Raw genomic sequence first — 13594 nt, forward strand, 5'->3', positions numbered from 1 at the left:
ATAGCTCCAGTGCCAATTAGTGCTTCAGTGTCCTGTTTGGCTAAAGAGGGAGTCCTTGTCAGTTCTGACAAATGGAAAATAGTTGAGGATGTGTTGAGGAGAAGGGTGAAGGTTGAGAGGAGGGACAGTGTTGGAGGCTTCTCCTATGATCAGAGAGGTTTTGTTTTCAGTGACCTTTTTTCCAAGGGTCTTGATTAATACTCTGGGATATAAGGGAAGTCCAATAGATTGTTCATGTTGACTCCTCTGTTTGTTTAATTCTAAGGACTTGAGGTAGAAAGAATGATTTGGCAAATTAAGATGATGGTTCCATCCTGGCATTAATGCAGTAGAGAAAAGATATGGGAGAAGGCAACCGATTCCATAGAGAGAATGACCTAGCAAGCAAGAGAAAGATCTAGCAAGAAAAGTTTAAAAAACTTTTCAATTCTACCTTTGCTTAAGAGTATTTTTATGATGAACTCAAGCAAGAGATATCATCTTCTTTCACCTCAGATATGACAAAAGGGGCAATAAAATTGGGCATATGTTTCGGGATGGGGGATTACAGTTTGGAAGAGTGTTGGTCAGTGAATAAGAATTTATTAAGATTTTCCAATATGACAGACATTGTACTAAACATTGAGGATGCAAAGAAGTACAAAAATATTCCTTGCTTTTAAGAAGTCAACATTCTAATGGGGGAAGCTACATGGAAATAACTGGCTAAATTCATGATATATATAGTGAAAAGGGAAGTCAGTCTCAGAGGAAATGTACTAGTGGAGTGGGGAGGGGTGCTATGTCTTCCTGCAAAAATTACAATTTGAGAAAGAACTTGAAAGAAACCAGGGAATCTAGAAGTTAGATAGGAAGAGGGAAATCATTCCAGTTGATTGGCTCCACTGTCTCAGGGCCAACTGTGTTTCCATCCCAGGCCCCTACAAGGTTTTCAGACACTGAAAGGTTTGGGATGTCTCTCTTTTCTGCCCATCAGCTTGAGGCTCACAGGATGAATTTCTTCACATTTTAGGGAACCCAATGACTAGCACCCCAATTCCATTTTAACCACTTTATGTTGGACATTTTTTACAAAGGGATTTTTATTTGAAAAAATATAACAAGAACAAAATATACAAATAATTTCTCTAAGACTTTGAGGAGTTTGCTTTAATGGGGGTGGGGAGGTATGCTTTTTAGGCTTGCAATTTAGCTCCATTCCTATATAGAATTAGTCCTCACTAATTAAAATTTCATAGTAAATTTGACTGAGAGATCAGACTTCTTCAATCAGACAAATGTATCTAAGATCTGGTTTGTGTTGAGTCAAGACATTTTGAAGATGCCAATGGTTTTGGCTACAAAGCCAAGAGAAACAAGACTTTTCTCAAGCACATGTCTGGCTGCTGCAAAGTATCCATATATGTTCCAGACCTCCAGTCTTCAAGAAGTAGTTTTCTGGTCTCTTTCATATTGATGACACCATCTTATATAGCATGGATATGCTCCAGATTTCCATTATGCTCTCCTTTTATTTGAAATGTTTTTTTTTTCTTTGACAAATAGGTAGGAATGAATTTTAAACACATTGTCCATGTCCCTGGTCTAGAATAATCCTCTAGAATTTCTAAGGAGCTACAAGGAATTGTTGTGAGGAAGATTAGTTAGTAATAGTGTTGGACCTAGCAGGAAGGGCTGGCGCATTCAAAGATGGAATGAAGGAGCAGGAAGCAGGGCTTGTGCTCTGAGAGAGACTCCATTAGTGGTTGGTACAAACTGTTGCTAGCCCTGGGAGATTTCAGAGTTAAGGACAACCTGCATCCAGAATCCCTGGGATCCTGAGTGGTGGTGGCTTTCAGCAAGTGGATAAGACCTGCAGAGCTGCACCAAATGGAGGAGGGGTTTGGGATCTGGTGGACAGCATCTCAAGCACACTCTCTCTACTTGGGTACCTTGGACCACCTGGCTTTTGACATCCTGTGATCATCTTTGGATTACCATGAGAACCCTCAAAGCCACCCTCAAGCCCTTTAACTGTGCTGGAACCAGGTTTGAAACAGCCTTCCCAGTGACTCCCGTACTGTTCCTTTGAGCCCTGCCTGGCCTAGGTCAATTAGAGTTAGAGTAGGCGAGTCCTCCCCTTGCCCCTGTGATTTGCCCTTTAGGTTTTTAAGTGCGGAATCCCCTATCTCACCTTTATTTAGTTAATAATAATTAAACTGTTAAAAACCTTTACCTTGCCTGCTGGTTCCATAGACCCTTACCTAGTGGTGAGCAGGGTGACCGTTGGGGCCAACTGCCATTCTTGATTCTTGGTCTCCCTATCCTGGCTGGTCCTGTCTCTCCTTCAACCCAGTGTGTGTACCCACAAACCATTAGGTCACATTTTACATCACTGGTGCCCCATCTTTTTACACAATGCAATTGATCTTTATTCTCCAGTGTCATATAAAAAAAGCTTAAAAGAGTCAATGTTACATAGTTTTATAAAATTCCACATATAGGTGAAAATTATAATTATCCCTAAATACAAAGCTTTGTTGATTCAACAAACGTTTCCAAAAATTTGTCAAAATTACTGCTTGATGAGTACTCAACAGGTGCTAATACTAGAATGTCTCCTTCAACCCACAAGGAAAAATAAAAAATAAAATGTAAAGAAAATATGTTTCCTTGTTTTAGAATGAAATTAATTCAGTGTTCCAAACCACGTGAAATTTATCACCCATTGATTTTGGACATAGAGTTGACTAGGAGACACCTCCTCACGATCAAATGAGAAACCAATTGTCTTGAGTGAAAATTATATTATGAGTCTCTCATGGCATAGGGCCATCCAGTTGGAGACATCAAAATTTTCTATATGTCCTTTCTAGCACAGGGCACACTAAAATTTCTCTAGGGGTTCCTGTACTTTTGGGAATCCCCTTAGAATTGGAGGCTGGGAGCTTCTATTGCAGTTAGACACTCCCATATGCTGATTATCTTCTCACATCACTTTTACTCTTTGAGAAAAGGGAAATTAAAGTGCTTAGGATATGTATTCCTTTGGATTCCTTCTCTGATCCCACCCCTACTCATAGCAGTCTAATTCAAGGAGTATATGGGATTAATGCCTTTATTCTCTCTTTTAGGTATGGAAGGAATCATCAAAGACCTGGAGTTTTCAGGGTTATATAATTAGGGCAATGAATTTGAACTGGTGAAACTATGAAGGGTATGAGCAGAGAATAGTGGGCTGCATAGCTGAGGGGAATGGAGAGTCCTAAAAGATGAAGTGAAGAAAGACACAGAAGAGCCTGATTGAAGTTGGATAGTATAAGAATAGATGGACTCCATAGAAGTTCAGTCTTTAAAGCTATTTGTGAATCTACTTTAGTTCCTGCAAAAAGGAGAACTTGAAAAAGATTCTCTCCTCCAAGGAGGATTAGGAGCCTGCTGCAACTCTCCCATTATGGAAGTTCCTGAAAGGGCTTTCAGATTTCAGTGAGAGCAAGGGGGAATTCATGGAGAGTCTCCAAAAGTCATATCAGCAGGAAACTTACTAGGATTTGATTAAGAACTGAATTTCAGTTCAGTTCAACAAACTATATGCAGAGCACTCTGTTAGTACTGGGAGAAACACATTCTGATTTTGAGATAACATCTGTCTGCACACTTGTAGTCAATCTATTGTGCCATGGGATAGGACAACTATGTAGATAATGTGTAGTATAATATAAACTAGGGAGGTAAAAATGAAAGTGCTAAATGAGGTTTAAAGAGGAAGGTCATTACTGACAGCTAAGAATGAGAAAGGAAAAATTTGAGAGTTCTTTCTAGGACAGAATAAATGAGTTCCCAGACTGAAGAAATTCACTGTTCTAAATATTTTGGGGAGGTCTATACATATAACCAGGACAGAGAGGTGGCACAATGGAGAGAGTGCTAGGCTTAAATTCAGAAAGACTCAACTTCCTGAGTACCAATCTGGCCTCAGACATTAGCTGTGTAACCCTAGCTAAGTCATTTAACTGTTTGCCTGTTTCTTCACCTGTAAAATTAGTTAGAAAGAACTACAGCAGTGGAAACAGAAGAAAAACAACTGCTTGAACACATGGGTTGAGGCGGACATGATTGGGGATGTAGACTTGAAACCACCACACAAATACAACTATCAACAATTTGGAAATAGGTCTTGATCTTTGACACATGTCAAAACCAGTGGAAATACACATCAGCCATGGGGGGGAAGGGGGAAGTCGGGGGGTGAAGGGGAAAGAAAGAGCATGAATTATGTAACCATGTTAATTTTTCAAAAAATAAATATTAATAAATGTTTTTTTAAAAAAATCAGTTAGAGAAGGAATAGCAAACTGCTCCAGTATCTTTGCCAAGAAAATCCCAAATGGGTTGATGAGGAGCCAGATACATCTGAAATGACTGAACAACAAAATATACTTATTGTTGAGATATTTAGTAAGTACTTTGGGATACTAGATGATGGTTCCAGCAATGTTGAGACTACCAAATTAATAGAATCATAGATTTTGAGAGCAGGACTGAGTTCTTAATCACTTAAAGCAACAAGATTATTTTATCCCTTCCCCTTCCCCATGCAATTATTTAACCTTTTCCTCCCTCCATTCTATATTTGGGAAGTTGAATTTTTTTTTCAATCTGACATCTAACAGTCCATACTTCTCTCTATTAAGTTTCATCTTAAGTTTAGCCCAATTTTCCATATTGCCATCATCTTTGGGGATCCTAATTTCACCTTTCAACAGGCTAGCTATTTCCTCCCAGCTTTGCGTCATCAGTAAATTTTATGTGCATGCATCAAAACCTTTATTCCAGGGGGCAACTGGGTAGCTCAGTGGATTGAGAGTCAGGCCTAGAGATGGGAGGTCTTAGGTTCAAATCTGACATCAGATACTTCCCAGCTGTGTGACCCTGAGCAAGTCTCTTGACCCCCATTGCCTACCCTTACCACTCTTCTGCCTTGGAACCAATACACAGTATTGACTCCAAGATGGAAGTCAATAAAAATATTTAAAAATATTTATAAAAAATATTAAAAAAAACCCTTTATTCCAGACAATGTAAAAATGTTAAACAATAACGAGTTAGAGAAAGATGTTAAACAGCACACACCCCTGGGAGTATTTCTCCAGAAAATTCTTTCAAGTTGATATAAAACCATTATTATCATTATTCTGGTTATTCAACTAGTTTAGACTGCAGCTAATTGTATTATTGTTTAGTCTAAATTTTCCCAAAGGCAGAGTATGAGGAACAAAATAAAAATTAAGCAACTACTTTGTGCCAGATACTTTATAAATATAATATTATTTGATCCTTACCACAACCCTATGCAACAGATGCTATTATTATCCCTATTTTCCAGATGGATAAACTAAAGCAAACAGAGATTAAGTGACTTGACCAAGGTCAACTATCTAATATATATCTGAGGTTGAATTTGAACTCAGGCCTTCCTGCCTCTAGGCATAGCATTTTTCCTACTGAGCTACCTTCACTTCATCAAATATTATGCCAAAATTACATAAATTTTATAGCTACTAAATTCCCTCCTCATCTACAGTTATAGTATCCTCATTTTTTTATAAAGGAAACAAAAGTTAGCTTGGCATGACAGATTATTTTTTTAATCCTTTCTTACCTTCTGTCTTAGAATCAGTATCATTTCCAATGTAGAAGAGCAATAAGGGCTAGACAATTGGGGTTAAGTGACTTGTCCAGGGTCACAAACCTGGGAAATATCTCAGGTCTGATTTGAACCTAGGACCTCCTATCTCAAGGTCTGGTTCTAGAATGAACCATTCTGAAAGAAGCCATAATGGCTCTTTAAATTACCACTTCCCTTCCCAGGTACTAACCATCACTTCAATGAATGAACATTTTAACATTTTCTCAGAAATTCAAGTCAAACCCTTGCTTATAAATTTCAGATTCTATTCTTTTTTCTTCTTTGAAATTGGGACAGTATTTGCCCATGTTCAATCCTGGGGTTCCTCTTATGTTTTCTGTGATATTTTCAATATAACTGATATCATTTGAGCAATCATCTCAGCTAGTTCTTTCAGTATGCAAAGATGTAGTTCATCTGGGCCATAGGACTTGAATTAATCAAGAAAGGCTAGAGGCTTCTTTATTATTTTCTTACTTATCTCGAACATCAATACCCCAAGAACCACTTTTATTTTGTTATTTTCAGAGCAATGGTCATTCTCATTAGCAAAGAAAAAGAATTTAGCAGCTATTTTGTTTTTCTCAATCATTACTTTCCTGTGTATTCTTTGCCTCATTCTTCCACTTTGCTTAGAGTGACAAGAAAAAAGTCTTATTCCTTCCACTGATCCTCTCTTTTTCCCATAATATAGTAAAAAATAGCTTTTTTTCTGTTACCTTTAGTTGCTCTAACTAGCCTCAGCTCACGGTAAGCTTTAATATTCCTGCAAGTGATTTTATAGGGTCATGGCATACTCTAATATAAATTTATCTTCAGTTACCCAACTTGCTTCCATCTTCTGTGCATTTTTCTTTAAAAATCCAAGTTGGATGAAATCCTCTGTGCATCCATATTGGTCCATTCAGGCATCTCCAATTTTTCTTTCCCACTATAATTGTTTTCTGCTGTATCTTGAGAATTTCATTCTTGAGTGTTTCTCATCACTCCTGAGTATGAAGAGATTCTAACACTTGTGTAGTTTTAGCCTGTGGGATCCTACCTATCTTTCTTAGGAACCCCTTTAAATTTGACTTCAAGAGAAAGACTATACACAAGAGAGTAGAATTTTAATACCTCTGCCTATATATAAATATGCATTTGACTTATATGTGTATATTATAGATATATATTCAGTGATAAATATGTGTATATGTATATCTAATCATCACCAGCTAAGTTTTTGGGGGGCTCTCATAATGATGCCTTTCTAGAATTTTAATACTTCCGCGAAAAGCATTTACCATTTAAGGGAAACCACGCAGACAAGGAAAGATGAGTCTTTAAGAAATTCTAGTGTGTGAGGTGAAGACATTACCATTAAATTGGGGAGGTGATAAATTAATTACAAATGAAAGAAAGATGACTTCACTGATAAAGATGAGAAATTTATGCAACACATATTCCCCTAAAGGTCATCAAGTTGGATGAACATATAAATTCTTTAAAAAAAGTTCAGCTTCATTGCAGAGAGATGCATATTGAATGATAATGGATAAAATGTTTGGATTATAAGAACATCAGCAATGATAATTGTCATAGTTTTTCCAGATGTTTTAGAGACTTCCAATTTTTCATAGGAAAAAAAGAATAAATCAGCTAGTGAAAAGAAAAGCAAGAAGCCTCTATTTGGCACATTTTAATTGAAGAGAAAAATCTTATGGCTTAATTTGAAATACCCAGGGGCACAAAAAAGGGACTGTAGAAAAATGGGTAAAGGATACATTTGCATCATAGTACACCAAAAAGACAAAGATATAACTAGATCTCAGGAGAAAATATACTCAATAATATACTCAACAAATGAAAGGAGTCTAGGCCTGAGGTGAGAGGATCTTTAACCTATAATTTTTAGGCAAAATCACTACTTCAATAGTCCTATGAGAGGCACTTCCTGACATGGCACCCAGGTGTTTTCAGTCTTTTATCATTCCTCCTAGTGATGGGAACATCTGGGTCCATCTCACATAATAGATCATCTTGGAAATCCCAATAAAGGATAGGGATCATATAACTAAAAGCAGGGGCTCTAGCATCTGACTGGTTTTTCTCCTTTTATTCTATTGTCAGGGAAGCACAAATTCTTAAGGCTGTTTAGAGCATGGAAGTTTCTAGCTCAGAAATTTCATGGAATAAAAGATTTCAGAAAAGTGAGTGGGTGCCGGGCAGGTGTAAGGGACCCATCCAGAGAAAATACAAAGTGTCACAATGAAAGCTAGAGACTTAAACCAGAAAGGTTTTCTGGACTAAGACAACATTTGTTTTTGTATAGCACATTTTAGTTTTGATGACGTGTTTACACATTCATGGTTTGAAATTGGTGTTAAGAAGGTAATCATAAGATGTCACAACAAATATTCCCTTAGTGCTTCTGACAGAGACAGAATGAAGGGCTAATGGACCAGAGATCTGTTCCACTGTGTTGTTTCTTATGTTGGGAAGGGGGAAGGGAATAAGCATTTATATAGAGCCTACTATGTGCCAGGCACTATGCCAAGTGCTATTTGTGAATATCGTCTTATTTAGTTTTCACTATAACCCTGCACAATAGGTGCTATTATCATTCCCATTTAAAAGTTGAGGAAACTGAGGGGAAAAATATAAGCAACTTGTCCAGGGTCATAGAGCAAGTATCTGAGGTTGAATTTCAACTTGGGTCTTTTTGACGCCAGACTTAGCTCTCTATCCATTGTGCCACTAACTGCCTCTTTTTTTTGTCATAGAATAAATGGAGTTTAGTAGAGAGATAAGATAACAGTATATGACCTAGGCTGCCCAAGATCCTTATCTCCAAAATTGTTTCAGGTTCAGGCAACAAATGGGTATATGTTTCAGGAAGACCTTGATGGGACCACATAAAACAGGGCAAGATTTCACTGGCATTTGATTAGAGGAGCAGTGGCAAAATAACATCAATGTATTTGTAAGCTATGAAAAGATGCAGCTTATCCTTTGCTTTAAGAAACCTCAAACCTGTGTCTGTACATGTGAAATAAGCCATGTTTTTGAAGTAGTTAATAAAAGATGAACACCTTCCTACTATGAGTATTCAGTTTCAAGTTCAGGTTTGGCATCCATTCAAAGACATGTCTCCTATCTCCAAATAATCACTAACCAGGAAATAAGAAACCATGGTGAGTTCTGAGGTGATTAGTTGATGCCTGTCATTGCTCATCAGTTTGAATTTGGGACAGCTAATCTGGACCAGAGATCTGGAAAAAGCTGTTCATCCAAATTACTCAGATCCACAGGTAGATTGTGATTATCCTCCTCCTCTCCCCTTGATACATCGTCTGTTTCCATAGCAGTTAAGACCTCAGTAAAATGGAAACATCTGGTCTAAGCTCAGGTAAAGGTCCCCTGGGGAAATAAATCTGTTGGATGGTAGTAAGAGAGAAAAGAAGGCTCTAAAACAAAGCAACATGAAAATTTAAATTTAAGGGATAACAGGAAAGAGAAAGAGAGAGAGAGAGAGAGAGAGAGAGAGAGAGAGAGAGAGAGAGAGAGAGAGAGAGAGAGAGAGAGAGAGAGAGNCCTATCTCCAAATAATCACTAACCAGGAAATAAGAAACCATGGTGAGTTCTGAGGTGATTAGTTGATGCCTGTCATTGCTCATCAGTTTGAATTTGGGACAGCTAATCTGGACCAGAGATCTGGAAAAAGCTGTTCATCCAAATTACTCAGATCCACAGGTAGATTGTGATTATCCTCCTCCTCTCCCCTTGATACATCGTCTGTTTCCATAGCAGTTAAGACCTCAGTAAAATGGAAACATCTGGTCTAAGCTCAGGTAAAGGTCCCCTGGGGAAATAAATCTGTTGGATGGTAGTAAGAGAGAAAAGAAGGCTCTAAAACAAAGCAACATGAAAATTTAAATTTAAGGGATAACAGGAAAGAGAGAGAGAGAGAGAGAGAGAGAGAGAGAGAGAGAGAATACAAAGGTGTGAGGTAAGAGGGACATAAAAAGCAAATTGAACCATATGGGAGACTATGAGAAAAAAATGGAACAAAGAGAGAAAACATGAAAGCAAGGCAAAAAGAAAAATGTGGTAAGCAGAAAAAGAATTAGACTAACAGAGAAAGAGAGCCCTGGCCAAAGGAGAGTCAAAGTAAAGGAAAACAAAGGAAAATAAGAAAGGTTAAAGGACATACTAGACTGAGCACCCCTACCATAAATGCAACCAGAGGATGATCAATATTATACCAGTCATGCTGGTCAGATATCATTAGGTGTTCCAGGCAGAGAAGAATGGATCTTCCCCCATAGACTTTATAAATCAGTCAATTTGGATTACCCTTCCTTTTGACATATACCTATAGAAGATTTAGGTAGCATACTATCCCTCAGTGGAGCCTCAATCTAACATATGATTTGGTTCATGTTTGTTCACTTGTTCAAATCCACATGCACTTCAAACCAAGGTAACAACTACAAAAATATCCTCTTTTATTCCCTTGTTTCATTGAAGTAGCATCACAGTTAAAGACTTAAAAATGCCAAAGCTGTTTCCAAGCCTCAAGAGTGACTTAGCATTATTGGCATTGTACCATAAAATGAATATCATAAAAATATTGGGGTAGTAGTTAAAGAGATGAAAAGTAGATCAGGAGGAATAGACTAGAAAAGCGAGGAACAGAAGTCATCACAAGTGACAGCCCCATGCTTGATCAACCTAAGAACATACACTACTCTCTCAAAGGCTTCTCTTTTTAATAAGAAGCACTAAGAAAAGTGGAAAGCAATTTGACAGAAATTAGGTTTTGGCCAAGTTCTCATACCATATCACACACACACAAAAAATTAAAGCATATTAAATCTGTACATAAAAGGCCATGCCATTTTTTTAAATAGAAGATGATAATATGAGTTAACTTTGGAAATTATAGTTAAGGGGAAAATGCTTAACCAAATAAAGTGTCCACATAAGAAAAAATAGACAAATTATATATGTGAAATTAAGAATCTTTTGCATGAATTCAATCAACAAAGAAACAGCAAAAAGAACTATAAAATGGGACAAATATTTTTGTCAAATGTTACCAATAAATGCTTGATATCCTACATACATAGGAAAATGCCACAGATATTTATATCAGTAGGAACCATTCCTTACTAAATAAGCTGTCAAAGAATGTGAACAAATATTTCAAATTCAAAATAATTGAAAAATTTTAAATGGCTAAATGAAAATGTAGTTCAAAACACAAATTAAAAGGAAATTGAGCTAAACTGAGATTTTGCCTCACACCCAATAAGTTTGCAAAGATAACCTGAAACTGGAAACTAAATATTAATAGAATTTTCAAAAAAAGTACATCACAATAAAATTTTGGTGTGTTTGGAAACTGGTACAATCATTCTCTATATCAAATTGGAAAATGCAAATAAAGAGACTAACCTTCCTATATTCTCTGACCCAGTGATCCCATTGCTGGGATAAATACATAAGAATATCAAAGACAAAAACAAAAGGCTGATATACCAAAATGTTCATAATAGCATTCTTTGTATGACAAAAAACTGGGAATAAAATAAATAAAAGAGATGAATCAATAAAAATTGCTGTATGATTACAATGGATTATAACTGTGTAATAAAAGTTACAAATATGAGTTTAAAGAAACATGAAAAGATTTGTGTGAACAGATGAAAGGTGAAATAATCTAAAACCAAAATAATAATATGAACCATTTATACAACAATGTAAAGTACAAGATCACTAAAGGGAAGATGAATTCTAAACAACTGAATAATTAATGTTCAGAAAGAACAGATAATAAAGCATATCTTCCTCATAGCTGAGAGGCTGAAGGAGGGAAAGAGTACAGTCTTGTCATATAAAGTGAGATGCTTGTTTTCCTCTGTTATAAAGGTTCAGTTTGAACCATATTAAGATTTTCCCACCCCTCCTTGAAATTACTCTTAGATATAGAAAAACATTATTCAATAAATGTATTTAAAAAAATTAAAGCCTTGCACACATGTCTTTCTCAGTTTCTGTCCCCTTGAAGCAACAGGGAATATAGTCAATGGTCTGAGGAGTTTCCTTGCATTTCAGAGACTTGCACCATGTCTGAGGGAAAAAGATTACTATCTTTTATTTTTCCTATGTAGCTCATAAGTGTCTTTCACAGACAATCCATTTTCTAAAAGTTTTGTCCCTTAAGACTTCTTCCTTTAGTCTCAATGACTCTGTTTCTCATTTTCTAAAAATTGGAAGAAGCTGAGGGGAAACACTTAACTTGTTTTCCTCCCAATGAGCCACACCTGGTGATTAAAACCAATAGAATTAAAGACAGTATGAGGCCATCTGAGGAAGAGACAAAAAAGAAATCCCCAGACTCTATCTCAATTTTTCCCTTTTGGAGTTTAGCTATGAAACCTACAGGACAAATAGCTCACAGAATATGCCCCCAGGTGATTTACTTTGCCACTAAACTAAGATTATGTATTCTATGAAATAGCACCCTTTTCAGATCTACCCTTCTTGACACACTTGGACAACAGAACAATGGAGATTCAAATCTATCTAAATGCATCAAGGTTTTAAAAAATGCCATTGAGGTGAAAAAATTCATGTCAAGAGAATAGCAACCTATAGGAAGGAAAAAATCTCCAGCTCAGCAGATGGAGGGAGAGTGAAAAAAGGAAGAGAGAAGATGTCCCCAACAGCTTGCATTCACAGACAACAGGGAATGAGTTCTCTTTTGGTGCTTCATTATGGTTGATGGTCTAGTTGGGATATCCCTTCTGCCTACAATGGACATCTGGGCTCCCTTAAAGAGTCTTTCCTCTCCTTCTGCTTGTCTCTCAGTGCCCACAGACATTATGTGGCTGCAAGATCTCACAATCTTTCATCCTCAAAACTCTACACAGATGGGATCACCAACTCCCTCACCTCGGGGAGCTATTTAACTCATTCTTGGAAGCTTCTGTGAAAGACAAGCTCATTCCAACCAAGAATAGCTCTTTTCATCCAAACTTGGCTTAGAAGGAAACCACCTACACTCATTTATTCCCTCAAAGCCTAAAACTTGCATAATTCAGCAAACATGAGGTTACTTTTGATATATTTTACTTCATAATAATGAAGAATAAGTAATGAAATAATTTTAAGTATCTTTAACCAAAACATTGCCATATCTTCTGGTACATAAAACTTGGTCAGTGAAAACCTAAGTGATTTTTTTTGAGGGGGTGGAATTTGCTTTACCCTTTATCCATAGAATCCCACGTACATAATCACTTATACTATGCCTACATAAAACCTAAACATTTGACCAATTAATTATATTTAGTCAAATTTCTCTAAATTTTTGAAGAATAAGAAGGCAGAGGAAAATAGTACTGTATTTTCATGGAGACCAGAGAGCCATCTTATTTGTCACAAAATCTTATAAATAATTAGTCATTCCTAGATATTTTTTCTTTTTAGAAATATGGGCACTTTGAACCCACCATTAATTATACGTATTTGCCTTTCTTACCCAATAGTATATATCCAACTGTACATATTTACCATATCACCATTACCAGTGAGCATCAACATATAGTCAAAAAATCTTGGTATGCAATAAACTCATATATGAGATACTCTGTTGGCATGCTTTTAAAATAAATCCACCAGGGGACTAGAGAAATTACTTAAATTATTATTTCTGAGGCTTCTAACAACATAGCATTATAGATAATTTTAAACTTAATCTCATAATTTCAGAAATCTTTGACCACTTTGCCAAATTTGCATTAACTCTGGCCATTTTACCAAGGAGTGCCATCTCTGTACTTTCTGTACAGCTCATCCTCCTATTATTCATTCTTATTACTTGACACACCAATAACTCCCACCGCTAACTCCTACTCCTCCCCAGACCTATTCAATAGG

At 36.6% G+C, this 13594-nt stretch overlaps 1 protein-coding gene across 2 annotated transcripts in view; it reads right to left on the bottom strand.

Annotated features, from left to right (window-relative positions):
- The window catches only part of LOC123240626 (neurotrimin-like), a 1333520-nt gene that overhangs the window by 198712 nt on the left and 1121214 nt on the right, over positions 1–13594 (bottom strand). The window lies entirely within an intron of this gene.

This window comes from Gracilinanus agilis, chromosome 3, assembly GCF_016433145.1.
Source record: "Gracilinanus agilis isolate LMUSP501 chromosome 3, AgileGrace, whole genome shotgun sequence".
NCBI lineage: Eukaryota > Metazoa > Chordata > Mammalia > Didelphimorphia > Didelphidae > Gracilinanus > Gracilinanus agilis.